The 8094-nt window shown below is 36.5% G+C and overlaps 1 non-coding gene across 1 annotated transcript; it reads left to right on the top strand.

The window, feature by feature from the left end:
• Window positions 1-4055: 4055 nt before the first annotated feature.
• On the top strand, window positions 4056-4162 carry LOC141637329 (small nucleolar RNA R71). The gene has a single exon (XR_012541715.1). It is a non-coding gene; the product is annotated as a small nucleolar RNA R71 (small nucleolar RNA).
• The last annotated feature ends 3932 nt before the right edge of the window (window positions 4163-8094 follow it).

Genomic DNA, 8094 nt, shown 5'->3' with positions numbered 1-8094 from the left:
TCTCTCATTAATATTCAGCAAACTGTTAAAATCACCACACACCATCCAAGCTGTAGTAATCCCAACACTCAAATGTTTAAGCTTAGACCACAAGCTAATTCTCTCCTAACCCTTGTTAAAACCATAAACCAGGGTAAACCAAAATGTAGTGCCCCTGATTTTATCAGTAACCATAGAGTGAATTAACTGAGGAGTAATACATCTCACATCTACCACATATTAACTAGGCTGCCAGATTAACCAAATTCGACCTCCCTTACATTGACTACTATTAGTGCAAACTGACCAATTATGACAATATTATTCTTAACTCTAACCCAGTTACTACTTCTTATTTTAGTTTCTAATAAACCAAATAAACCAATATTATTCCGACTAAGGAACCACTTTATTTCATTCTCTTTATTGATACTATTCATACCCCTAATGTTCCAGAATCCTAAACTACCCATTTTCAAGTTGTAATTTCATTAGTCCTCTTTTTCCAGCACTAACACTCCTTGAGATGCATAGGTTTAGGGCATCCATAAAAGAGATACCTCTGGGTGTATACTGCCTGCTCATGTGATAAACCTTTCTCGAGTTGTCGATTAGTTTTGTTTATACATGGAGTTTAGTGGGAGTAATGTGGTGTTACTAGTCTTATATGTAAGCGACATATTGATCATTGTGAATGATGAAAGACTTAGGAGAAAAATAATACATCTCTAAGGTATCCAGTCCTATAAAAATAGATCTAAGAGGATATTAGCATAAAGTTAATATTCTTATGTTAATAAGAATCTTAATAGTTTCAAAAGTATTGAACATGAAGAATTTGAATCCACATGCTTCCGCTGCGAGATTAATTCATTGTGATAAGATGTATTACCATTCTTAAAACTCGTATACTTGGAGTATAACGAGATGTTGCAAATCAAATCTTTGAGAGAAGTCTCTATATAGCCACATAGTTCATTAGTTGGTACTCAGGAAGTACTAAGGATATGAAGCTAAGCATTTAGAAATGAGATGGTTTTATGTGGAAGGAGTTACACAAAAACCATATTCTAAACACATAAGGATGATTAGAGAACCATCTTGGCTATATTTTTAAGGAGGATATCTGCTAGAAACGTCCTAGGCTGTTGAACAATGAGATATATACAACAGAAATTGAATAAACTTGCAATAATAAGATATGCAAGAAAGAAGGGATGATATTAGGATTCGGTTTTGTGAATTAGAGGAACTACGGTAGTTCGTTCCAATAACCGAAGGTCCTATCGTTACTCACTGTGTGGACAGTGGGAGCTATCCTAAGGCAAGACAGCCTATGTTTAGATTGGATCTAGACACTTAATCAAGGGTTTTATAAAAAAGATTATACATAACAAAGGGAAAAAGTATATATTAAGGTTAGGAAAGTGCAAGGTGTTGCTAAAACTTGCTAACCAAGGCCTTTTCATAGGCTAAGCATGATAAGTCATGCCATTTTAATTGAGTTGAGATGTATAGTTATATACAATATTAAGTATGGATTATAGATTATAGATTATGTAGTAATTGATATGGTATCAATTTTACATATGTGATAATGCACTCATCGTTTGGGTTTTATTCAAAACTCTTTTCTTATAATACTTTGTTTTCCAAATAGGTTGTCACGACAATATTGAACCCTATTAAGGTGAACTGGATTAACATAGTATTCGCCCCTAGTCACTTATATAAGGTGACGTCTCCTAGTGACTAGAGTGTGAGTCGATTGATGGCAAGTTGAAGTGCCATAGAGTCATAAGAGATGACTAGTCGATCACATAGGCAGACTGTATGAGACACTCTGTCGGGCAGTGACTGCTTATAAAGTTCTGGTAATTCATATAGCATGGTCGTGGCGAGAGCTACTATAGTATTCTTTTGAGTCAATTCTTTGAATAGAGACTGTTCACCCAAGTTGGCACAGTTTCTGAGTGACTATGAATTATGCTCTACGACTTTCGTAAATGAGGTCAAATGGGCATCTTTTTGGGTCATGCTGAGCTTTGGCTAGATGAAGAGATTAGTGCGATAGGAATTGTCCACCCCCTTGTCAGGGTTATTTTAAATCTCCGGGCCACTCGAGGAGTAGTGAACTGAAAATGCGTGGCGACGCTCGGAAGGTATCTATGGTAGATAATTTCGGTCAGACAATTACTCTCCAGATCGAGGAAACCACTCTTGATATGATCACTTGCAAGAACGACCTGCAAAACACCTTGCATTGAGTGGGAGATTGTAATAGGACAAGAGAATTTGTGACGCACAATTGTCTCGGACAAGTGGGAGATTGTTGGAGTATGTGTCCCCAACAATGGTGCGATCACATTATTGAAACTCGTGATAAGAATACATAAAGGGATGATTCATTTATATAAATCAACTGATCAACATTAATCGGTAATGATCGGCTGACTAGAGTTTGACTATACTGTCGTTTGACGATGGTGGTCAGTTGATTCCTTAAGGTCACACCTAAAGGATGAAACACAAATTGATAATTAATTAATTGTATTTGATACAGATTAATTAATCCCTCTTTATGTGAGTTGAATTGTATATCTTATTGTAATATGATTAAATAAGATTTAATTTAGTAATTAAATATTGAGTTACTAAATTAGTTGAGATTTTATAAATATTTTGAGGTAGAGGTAATAAGTTATTTATATTTACAAGGAGTTGTAAATTTAACTAACTAGTAATTTGGGACCCGTTATATATTGATATAATGGTAGTATACTACTTAAGTGTTGGGAGTATATTATAAGATTAATTATAATATTTAATTGTTAAATGATTATATTAATAATTAATTATGTAAGATAATTGATCACATGACTTATAAGAATATGTGGGACAAATGTGAAAAATAAAAATGGACTAAAGTGGCACATGATGGCCGACCATATGGAGTATATTATACTCTTTTGGTTTGTCCAAGTTTTTAGATAAGATCATTTTATATTGTAATGTGATGACATCTTATTATGTCACCATAATCATTTCATTCACTACTACACTCTACTCATTTGCATGTGAATAATTTCAGAGACAAAAATACTCCACTTGTGTGGTGTGTGTGCCGTGAAAATGCTCTTATAAGAGCATCATTGTGCTGGTTTTTACTACTCTTTTTATGATTATTATCTACATGCAAACCTCAAAAACTCACACAAAATACTAATATTAATCATCTATTACTAAGAGTAGTAATATTAATAATATTAGTAAAATTAGGCAATAATACTACATAATAACTAGTTATTATTAGTAGCATTTTTGGGTGTAGTCTTGGTGTAACTAAGAGGAGGTGTTCACATTATTGAACCTATGGAGTTTTGGAAGATCATCCTATGTTAGTTAGCTCAAGATCTAGATTAGGAAGGAGTCCAAATATAGTGCCCATGAATCCGTCTCATCAATGTAAGAAAACCGTTTTGTCCTAATGTTGTTATTTTTGTTTTGCATGCACTAGATCTAATGACTAAACATAAGAGTAATTTAGATCATCAATTAAATGAGTTTATTTAGAGGATTATTGAATCCTTTCACATTGTTGCTTTTGTAAGACAAGTTCAGGTGAAATATCGTGTTCGGGATATAAGTATTTGAAAATGTAACCGGTGGAAAGGAACTTTGTCTAAAACAGTCAAAAGCATTTACCAATAGTAGTTTGGCAATGAGCGGTGTAATGACCCGCACCTCCTCAACCTTCGCAAACAACAATTTGGCTAGTAGAGGACTCGGCATTGAGTTGTTGAAGAGAGGAAACCGCATTTTGAGCCTCCAACTTTTCTGGGAGCTATAAGATTTGAGCTTTAAAAATGGTAGTGTCGGAAGTTTCCTCTTTACCTTTGATAGGTGTACTCCGGGAATTGATATATTGGGCATCATGAATCGCCATGAATTAAATCGTGGCATGAGCAATATCTGTGTCAATTTGATCAAACCGCCCATTGTTGGCAGAATCAAGAATTCTTCGGGACTCGGCACAACATCAATTGTAGAATGTTATAGCTAGGAACCAAGCATCCAACCCATGATGTGGGAATTGCCTTTGCAACTCCTTGTACCTTTCCCAAGCTTTATATAAGTTCTCAAGAGCTTGTTGACGGAATCCCGTGATTTGGCTCCTCAAAGTTTGAGTTTTCCTCCGGTGGGAAAAACTTTTGATATAAAGCAAGAGCCAAAGTTTCCCAATTGGTGATTCCCATGGCGGTGCGATCAAGGCTATTGATCCATAGTTTTGCATTGTCCTTCAAAGAAAAAGGGAAAAGTATTTCCCTAATTTGACCTTGAGTGACTCTCATTTACCGAATCATAGAGCAATAGTCACAAACATTTTGAACATGCAAATTGGGATCATCTAAAGGACTTCCCCCAAATTGCTTCCTCTCCACAAGGCTAATAAAAGCCGGTTTGATCTCGAACTTCGAGGCGGTAATTTGGGTAGTAGTGATACCCGCCGGGAGCATAGCCGCGGTGGGCTTGGAATGATCTGAACGTTTCACCATCTTTTTGATTTGAGATGGTGGTGGTGGTGGTGATGATGAACTAGAAACTTCCTCCTCTTCAAAAGCTTGAAGATCGTCTAAGTAAGACTTTCTTGCACTTTCAATTTGCACGGGAGAAGCGGCCTCTTTAATTTCTTTCAAAAAACGCCGTTTTCTACGCAAGGTTTTCTCGAGCTCGGAATCAGGTGAAACCAATTCTCCAATGCGAGAAGACCTAGTAATAGGACAACAATATCAAAAACGTTGTAAGCAACGGTCTCAAAGAACAAGTGTTCCTCAAGACAAAATAAAACAAGATAGAAATCAACAATTCTAAACGCAATAAAACCGTGCTCCCCGGCAACGGCGCCAAAATTTGATAGGCCTGTCGCACACCTAATCAAAGATAAAATTCCCTAGACACAAATAAATGTAGTACAAGGGGTCGAACACAAGGAGACGGGAATTGCGTTATGAAATGCTATGAATAGAAATCTATCAAGGTCGATTACGATTGGTTTGTTTGATAAAAGAGTCCAGGGGAGTCGGTTCACACATGCAATTGTACATAGATGTTTATGTTAAACTCAGAATATATGACATTGTTAATTGTTTAGGTCTTATGAGAACCACCTCACGGCCTTATTGTCAACCATAGGTCGGGTCCAAGAGAACTCTCGTTATGACAAGGTCATCCTACTAACACATGTTTAGTCTAATTCGATTCCGTGCCTCTAAACTTATAGAACGAATTAACAAACTTAATCAATAATTATGGTCATTAAACAATATTACATCAACCTAATTCAACATTTACAAATATTAATCATGCATGGCTTCCCTATTCCTTAGACATATGAAACTACTCACTCATAGTAGAAATGAAATTAACAACAATGTATGAAATGATAAACATGATAACAATGGCATTATAACTAAATGAAATATTATAAATTATTAGTAAACTAAATAGAAAAAACATATAAATTAGTGAAATGCTAAAGATGAGAAATGTAACATGAAATGTTAATGATAAACTAGTGATGACAATAACTTGATAGTAATATGAAATAACAAACTAATATGAAATGCTAATAACTAAAATGTAAATTATAAAACAACGATAATGGAAAATGCAAAGACGCAATAAACTAGAATCGAAATTACCGAAATAAAGAACATGGAACTTGAGCAATGAGAACACAATATGAAACCCAAATAAACTTGAAAGGAAAAATTGTATTACTTAGAACCAAATGCTTAACTTAAATTGTTTAATGATAGGCTATCGCACATCTATGCAAAAATAAATACCATAGACACAAATTAATGTATTACATAGGGGTCGAATCCACAGAAAGACGGTAGTTGTTAATTAGTTGTTATGGAGTGAATTTTATCAAGGTCGGTTATCGTATGATTGGTTGGTTGGATAGTGGACGAAAACTATAATGATAAAGAAATAGTCTAGGGAGATCGGGTCACACATGCAAATTAAGTAAATTCTCAAATTAAACATAGGAGTTGATAAATTCTCAAATTAGTGTCAACCATAGACAGGGTCCTAGAGAAACTCTCGTTTATGACTAGGTCGTCCTACTACACATGCTTAGTCTAATCCGATTTCGTGCCTCTCGACTTATAGAACGAATTAACAAAATTAATCTAAGATAGTGATCAATTACCAAAGACTAACAAAACAATGCAAACATGAACTTGACATCCCTGTCTGAGACTATGGTCTTAGGAAACCCATGTATCTTGACAATGTTGCTGAAATATAGCCTAACAACACTCACAGCATCCTCAGTTTTCCTACATGCTATGAAATGAGCCATTTTACTGAATCTGTCAAACACAACCATCACTGAGTCATTTCCTCTTTGAGTCCTTGGTAAGGCTATGATGAAGTCCATGCTCACATCTTCCCAAGGTTTATTTGGCACTGGCAGTGGTGTGTAAGGTCCTGCCTGAAAGGAACTCTTGGCTTGCTGGCGGATGGAGCACTTCCTGAGCATTACCTGGACATCCCCCATCATTTCGGGCCAGTAGAATTGCTCCTACAAGATATCCAATCTCTTTTGGACCCCAAAATAGCCTCATAACCCACTGGAGTGCACCTCTTTGATCAACAGATCCCTGTATGAGCCTCTTGGGACACATAGCTTGTTCCCATGGAACAGGAAACCCTTTTGCAGCAAGAACTTGGTTCCCTGAATCTTAGTTCTTTCTGTTTGAGTTAACCAATATTCATAAAAATCAGGATCATCTTTGTATAGCTCTTTCATGAACTCAAACCCAAGAACTTTTTGTTCCATAACTGTCAGCAATGAATATCTCCTGGACAGTGCATCAACAACAATTTCTTGCTTTCCTTCTTTGTACACGCTTGAAAATGTCAAGGATTGTAAGAACTCAACCCATTTGGCATGCCTGTGATTTAACTTGTGCTGGACATTGATATATTTCAAAGCTTCATGATCTGAGTTCAGCACAAAAGGTTTCCGTTTCAGGTAATGGCTCCAATGCATAAGAGCCCTGACAATTGCATAGAATTCTTTGTCATAAGTGGAGTAACTCAGCTTGGCTCCAAATAGCTTCTCACTAAAGTAGGCAACATGCTTCCTCTCCTGAATCAATACAGCTCCTATGCCACCACCACTGGCATCACATTCTACTTCAAACAAACAGTTGAAATCCGGTAACCTGAGAACAGGTGCCTTACACAACATTCTATTGATCTAGTTGAATGTTTTTTGAGCATTCCCAGTCCATTTGTACTCTCCTTTCTTCTTACACTCTGTGATAGGGGCAGCAACAACACTGAAGTTTTTGATAAATATTCTGTAAAAGGAAGCAAGACCATGGAAGCTTCTCACTTTAGTGATGCTCTTAGAGATTGGCCAAGATTTAATAGGATCAATCTTATCTTGATCCACAGAAATCCCCCTTCCAGAGATAATGTACCCTAGGAACTTAATCTCAGAAGCCAAGAAGGTACATTTTTCCAATTTTCTAAATAATTTGCTGCCTCTCAGGATTTGGAATATTTTCTCAAGGCAAATGTTCTCCTGTGGATTTGCTGTAGATTAGGATGTCATAAAAGTACACCTCAACAAATCTCCCCAAGCAAGGCGTCAACACTTCTGTCATCAATCTTATAAACGTGTTAGGGGCATTTGATAACCCAAATGGCATAACCACCTATTCATAGAGCCCTTGCTTAGTTTTGAAGGCAGTCTTTCACTCATCTCCTTCTCTGATCCTCACTTGGTGATAACCCTGCCTAAGATCAATCTTAGAAAAGATCCTGGCACCATTTAACTCATCCAGCATATCATCTAACCTAGGTATAGGGAACCTATACTTGACTGTGATGTTGTTGATGGCTCTACTGTCAATACACATCCTCCAAGTGCCATCCTTCTTAGGTACCAACAGTGCTGGGATAGCACAGGGACTCAAGAATTCCCTCACAAATCCCTTGTTCATCAGTTCATCAATTTGCTTCTGCAATTCTCTTGTAGCATCAGGATCACACCTGTATGCAGGTCTGTTATGGAGTATAGATCCTGGCATA

The sequence above is a fragment of the Silene latifolia genome, unplaced genomic scaffold (assembly GCF_048544455.1).
Source record: "Silene latifolia isolate original U9 population unplaced genomic scaffold, ASM4854445v1 chrun_scaffold_16, whole genome shotgun sequence".
In the NCBI taxonomy this organism is placed as follows: domain Eukaryota; kingdom Viridiplantae; phylum Streptophyta; class Magnoliopsida; order Caryophyllales; family Caryophyllaceae; genus Silene; species Silene latifolia.
Note: the sequence above shows the minus strand (reverse complement) of the source record. Positions and strands in the feature narration are given on the sequence as shown.